At 52.1% G+C, this 6,000-nt stretch overlaps 1 protein-coding gene across 1 annotated transcript in view; it reads left to right on the top strand.

Annotated features, from left to right (window-relative positions):
• LOC116839906 (poly [ADP-ribose] polymerase tankyrase-1) overlaps positions 1-6,000 on the top strand; it is a 325,729-nt gene that overhangs the window by 174,892 nt on the left and 144,837 nt on the right.

The raw sequence follows: 6,000 nt of genomic DNA, 5'->3' as shown, positions 1-6,000 counted from the left end.
CCCCCCCCGACTGCAGCACCCTCAGCAGGTGCCTGGATCACCTAGCCCTAAGGTTGGTCCTCCTGTTATATTTACTAATGGGCTAGCAGAGAAAGTTGTAACATGATCCAATGGGTGGAAGTTGAAGTGAGACAAATTCACACTGGAAATAAGACGTAAATTTACCAAGGGTTGTGGTAGAATCTCCATCACTGACAATTTTAAAATCAAGATTAGATGTTTTAGTCTAAAAGATTTGCTCTAGGAATTATTTTGGCTAAGTTCTCTGGCCCGTGTTATACAGGATCACAATGGTCCCTTCAGGCCTTGGAATCTATGTAGTCTATGAAAAAGACATGCTTTGCATGATGCATAAATATGCTATTTAACCCACCTCCACCACTGCCACCTGCCAAAGTGCAACATACTGGCGTAGAAGGCCTTTGGAAGTTCTCTGATGTCTGCTTTGAGAGGTCCTATGAGTAGTGCCCTGTGTACACCATGATATAGTGGTACTAAATTTTGAGGCAACAATCCCAAAATTCCATGGCAATAACTACTAAATTCTGCAGGAAAATACTTTAAATTATATGGAAATATTAATGTATTCAGTTGTCATGATGTTTCCTTTGTTGCTGTTCCTCTATTTCCACACAAGTACACACAGCTATGGCTCATAGTTCAGAACCATCAGCATAAACTCCACTGATTATTTTTATAGTGATTATTTTCAATGTGTTCTCCAGGCATCCTAGCACGACTCTCCATGCCTTGACTGTCTGTCTGGTTGGTTGTTTGAAAGACCATGTGCTGTGGCTGGCAGTTAGAAGCTGTGAGCTTCCAAGTAAGGTTTGAAAGCTGGAAGCCTCTGTTAATTGGCTGAGCCTTAGTGAGGGGGGCATCAAGAAGGCTAGGGTTTTATAAAGTAGTGAGCAAGTGACCACGGAGCTTTGCAACCAGGGCTGCTAACAGTGAGTTTTGCAAGGGAGTTCGGAAGGGGGCAAGGTTCACTTGCTGTTCTTTAAAACCTGTAAACTAAACTACATTCAAAACTTCTTGATGTAAACAAAACCCTTTCATTAATTAGGTAGCTGCAGGAGACAATGCAGGCAGAAGCCCAGCACCAGAGTGGGGGCTATCCAGTTTATTGCGCAGAGTGCAGCATGTATGATTACCTGCCCTGTGGGTGGGAGGCGTATGTGTGCATTTGGTGCAAGGAGCTCCTGGCCCTCGGAGACTGCATACGGGCTTTGGAGGCCAGGGTGGCAGAACTGGAGGAGCTAAGGGAGGCAGAGAGGTATGTTGATGAGGCTTTCTGAGACACTGTAGAATTGTCCCACCTCCGGTCAGACAGTCCCTGCGCTGTTGAGGAGGATGAAAGGCCCTGGGAAGTAGAGCAGTCAACGAGAGCAGAGGGAAATTTTCCCATAGTTGGGACCCTCCTTCTAGATGGTGCTGGGGTTACCTCTCCGGGGGAGGGAACCCCAGTCACTATGAAAAGGCAGGTGTTAGTAATGGGAGATTCGATCATTAGAAACGTAGATAGCTGGGTTTGTGATGACCGGGAGAACCGTATGGTGACTCACCTCCCTGGTGCGAAGGTTGTGGATCTCTCAAGGCATCTGGACACACTTACGTGTAGTGCTGGGCAAGAGCCGGTGGTCATGGTACATGTAGGTATCAATGACATAGGGAAGGATAGGGGAGAAGTCCTGGAGGCCAAATTTAGGCTGCTAGGGAAGAGACTGAAATCCAGGACTTCTGTGGTGGCATTCTCAGAAATGCTCCCAGTTCCACACACAAGGCCAGGTAGGCAGGCAGAGCTTCAGAGTCTCAATGTGTGGATGAGATGATGGTGTAGAGAGGAGGGGTTTAGATTCATTAGGAACTGGGGAAACTTTAGAGATGGGGGAGCCTATACAGGAGAGATGGGCTCCACCTAAACCAAAGTGGAACCAGACTGCTGGCACTAAACATTAAAATGATTGCAAAGCAGTTTTTAAACTAGGTGATAGGGGGAAGCCGACTGCTGCGGAGGAGCATGTGGATTGGATAGGGACTTCTCTTAGAGGAGAGTCTATTGATAGAGATTTTCTAGGTTTTAGTCTGGAGGAGAGGAGGGGAGAGGATAATGTAAGGGCCAGATCAGACGAGAAACATTCACATAAAAAAGAGTTGGACACATCACAAAAGGGCAGACAAATAAACAGCTACTCATGGAGGCCACATTGCAACCTTTGGCCTTGGGCCATCTGGTGTTCTCGGTGCAGGGTGCCCCGGCGTCAGTTCGCGATCCAACATTGGTGGGGCACCACAAGCATGCTGAACTGTGGCAACAAGAAAAACTCCGGCACCGTTCGTCCTCACCGGCACAGTCAAAGGGCCAGCCTACAAGCCGAGGGCGCTCCCCACATAAGAAGCTGACACTGCCCAAGAAAACAAGTGCTCCAAAAGGGAAGTGCTGCCCCAGGACATGCTCCGGCTCCAGTGGCTCCAGCGCTGAAGAGCCCATTGAGCCCCAGGCTAAGCGCCTTGAGCGCAGAGGAAGGGCTGGAGGAGCTCTTAGAACAGCCCTCCGCACTAGACATGTTTCAGGCAGCAAAGGACCTCATTCAGTTGTCAGCGGCAAGCCCCCTCTCTGCCAAAGAGAAGCCTCTGACACCATCTCCTAGAGTGCCATCAAGAAGCAAGCTGGCAATGGTGTGCCGATCGAGGTCACAATCCTGGCATTGCTCCTGGCGTCAGTCTCGGTTGAGCTTAGCCTCTGCGGATTCCCAGTTGTCCCTGACCCAGTGGGACTCAAGAGCACCGGATCCCAGCCAGCATATGGCACCAGCCCTGCCAGTGCACTGCTCTCCGGTGCCATCGCCAGGATGGCTCTGTGGTGACACAATATCAAAGTCCTGGGCCCGAGCAGAAGTCAACGATCCCAGTCCTGGGAGTATTGGTACCAGTCCCGGTCAGCAAGGAACCATTCTCCAGCCCCCGCCCCCTCCCCCAGCGGCACCGTTCTACGGCACCGCCTTGGCCTTCCAGGTGGGTGTCCTTGGAATCTGAGGTGGATTCAGGCTGCTCCTGCTATGCCCACAGGGCACCGGCGAGCAGGGAGCCCCAAGCTCCGTGGCATCCCCAATGGGGCCTGCCAGGGCAGTGGCCCTTTTGGACACCATGGGCCTATCAGCAACAGCAGGGGCCCTCCTCCTGAGCCTCGAGATCCGGCTATTCAGTGCATTGGTCCTGGTCCCCGCACAGGCACCCCTCTCCACCCAAAGAGATCACAGTATTCAGGCCACCAGACGCTTCTCCGGAACACAGGAGAGCGGAAGTGGCACTGAGCCCAATGCCATCCCGGAGCCAGGCAGGCAGGCAGTCAGTGAACCCCGTATGAGCCCCCAGCATGCGAGGAAGGACAAGCAGGGCTGGAAGATGAGATGCACCAGGACCTGCTCCGCAGGGTAGCCCAGAACTTGGGTCTATAGGCAGTGGAAGCAGTAGAGCAGGAGGATCCTATGGTGGATATCTTAAGCCCCAAGGGCCCCTCCAGAATTGTGCTCCCCGCTCATAAAGACAATCCAGTCTAACTGGCAAACCCCAGCCTCTAGCATGCCAACAGCAAAAGGCGTAGAGCGGAAATACTTTGCCCCTTCCAGCGGATACGACTTCCTCTTTTGTCACCTAGTCCCATTTGCTGGTTGTCTCAGCAGTCAATGAATGGGAATGACATGGTCATCAAGCCCTGGCTCCTCAGGCCAAGGAGGCTAAACGTCTAGACCTATTCGGCAGGAAGGTCTGTTCTTCTGGGGGCCTCCAGTTGAGGATCGCGAACCAGCAGGCGATCCTAAACAGACACAATTTTAATTCCTGGATGGCAGTTTCCAAATAAAAAGAATCCTTGCCCCAGGGCTCTCAGCCTGAGTTTGTGGCCCTCATGGATGAAGGAATGGCAGTAGCCAAGGCCTCTCTTGACTCGGTGGATGGAGGAGCCAGAACAATTGCCACAGGAGTGGTGATGAGGCGCTCAGCATGGCTGCAGGCTTCAGGCCTTCCGCCAGAGGTCCAGAATAGCATTCAGGACCTCCCCTTCGAATGTCTGGTCTCTTTTCGGACCAAACGGATACCAGGTTGCATAGCCTCAGAGACTCCCGGACAACCCTCAAGTCATTGGGGATGCACACTCCAGTGACGCAGAGGAAACCTTTCAAGCCCCAGCCACCTCAGCAAAGACAATACCAGCCCCGCCCTAGGTAGGAGAGGCAGAGACAACAGGTGGAGGCAGAACAACATGCCTAGCCAAGGCCAGAGCCAGGGCAAGCCGCAACCGGGCAACAAGCAAGGATTTTGAAGTTGCGCTCGAGGACAATGTACCAAGCCAGTTACCGGATCTTTTCCTATGTTTTCTGAACCACTTGTCCCACTTCTACCATGTGTGATCCCGTATAACATCGGACCATTGGGTCTTATGCATGGTACAAGTGGGATACATGCTTCAGTTCTCCTCCTTCTCTCCCTCCCACCCCCCTTCCTCATCCCTCTTCAGCGACCCCTCTCACGAGCAACTCCTTATGCAGGAGGTACAGATGCTCCTTGAGGTGGGGGCAGTGGAAGAGGTCCCTTGGGATCTAAGGGGGAAAGGATTTTACTCCCGTTATTTTCTTATTCCTAAAGCAAAAGGGGGTCTTCGACCCATTTTAGACCTGCACGGACTCAACAAATTCTTAGTCAACGTCGGCTTCTGCATGGTCTCCCTAGGCACTGTTATTCCCTCTCTGGATCTGGGGGATTGGTATGCTGCTCTCGACATGAAAGATGCGTACTATCACGTCGCTATTCATCCCACTCAACGGCAATTCCTGCAGTTCACCATAAAGCAGCACCATTACCAGTTTACAGTCCTACCCTTTGGCCTTGCGGCAGCCCCCAACATTCACAAAATGCATGTCGGTAGTGACAGCCTTTCTACGAAAAAGGAGAATTCGAGTATACTCATACTTAGACGACTGGCTTCTCGTAGGTCGATCCGAGGAGAAAGTCCATTCCCATGTGGCGATGGCACTGGATGTATTCCTCAGGCTAGGCCTTCTAGTCAACGTGCCCATGTCGTCCGTGATATCTACGCAAAGGCTGGAGTGCATTGGGGCAGTCCTGGATTTGGTAGAGGCACGAGTGAGCCTCCCAGAATCCAGATTTCTGGCCATCCAGCATGCCATAGACTCAGTGCTGAGGTTCCCCACAACCATGGCCAGATGCTGCCTGCAGCTCCTGGAACACATGGCCGCGTGCACCCACATAGTGAAACATGCTCGACTACGGCTCAGGACTTTGCAATTGTGGCTAGCCCAGTCGTATCACCCGGGCAGAGACCCCTTAGACCTTATAGTGACAATCCCTGCCCAGGTGTTGGATTCCCTGCGCTGCTGGCTCAACCAGCATGTAGTCTTCAAAAGGATCCCCTTTGCTGCACCACAATTCATGCTGTCGCTGGTAACAGACGTGTCAGACCTCGGCTGGGGAGCGCACTTGGGGGACCTTCGGACGCAAGGATTGTGGTCCAAGGATGAAATGTTGCTCTACATCAATGTAAAGTTGCTCAGGGCAGTTCGCCTAGCCTGCCAAACCTTTCACGCTGCTTTAGAAGGTCACAGCGTGACAGTTCTGACAGACAACACTACTGCCATGTTCTACATAAACAAGCAGGGCGGAGCCCAATGCTCTCTCCTCTGCCGAGAGGCCCTTCTCCTGTGGGACTTTTGTATAGCCCACTCAGTACACCTCGTAGCGTCATGCCTCCCGAGGGAGCTGAACGAGCTGGCGGCCGCAGCAGGTCGTACCACATGCATGAATGGTTGATGAGACCGGATGTCTTGCAATCGATCTTCCAGAAGTGGGGATTTCCCAAACGGACCTCTTTGCCACCGGGACAACAGTCAATGCCCGTGGTTTTGCTCTTTCCAAAACCACAGTCCGGACTTGGTCGCAGATGCCTTCATGATCCCTTAGACCAGGAGCCTGAAGTATACCTTT

The sequence above is a fragment of the Chelonoidis abingdonii genome, chromosome 5 (assembly GCF_003597395.2).
Source record: "Chelonoidis abingdonii isolate Lonesome George chromosome 5, CheloAbing_2.0, whole genome shotgun sequence".
Taxonomy (NCBI): Eukaryota; Metazoa; Chordata; order Testudines; family Testudinidae; genus Chelonoidis; species Chelonoidis abingdonii.
Note: the sequence above shows the minus strand (reverse complement) of the source record. Positions and strands in the feature narration are given on the sequence as shown.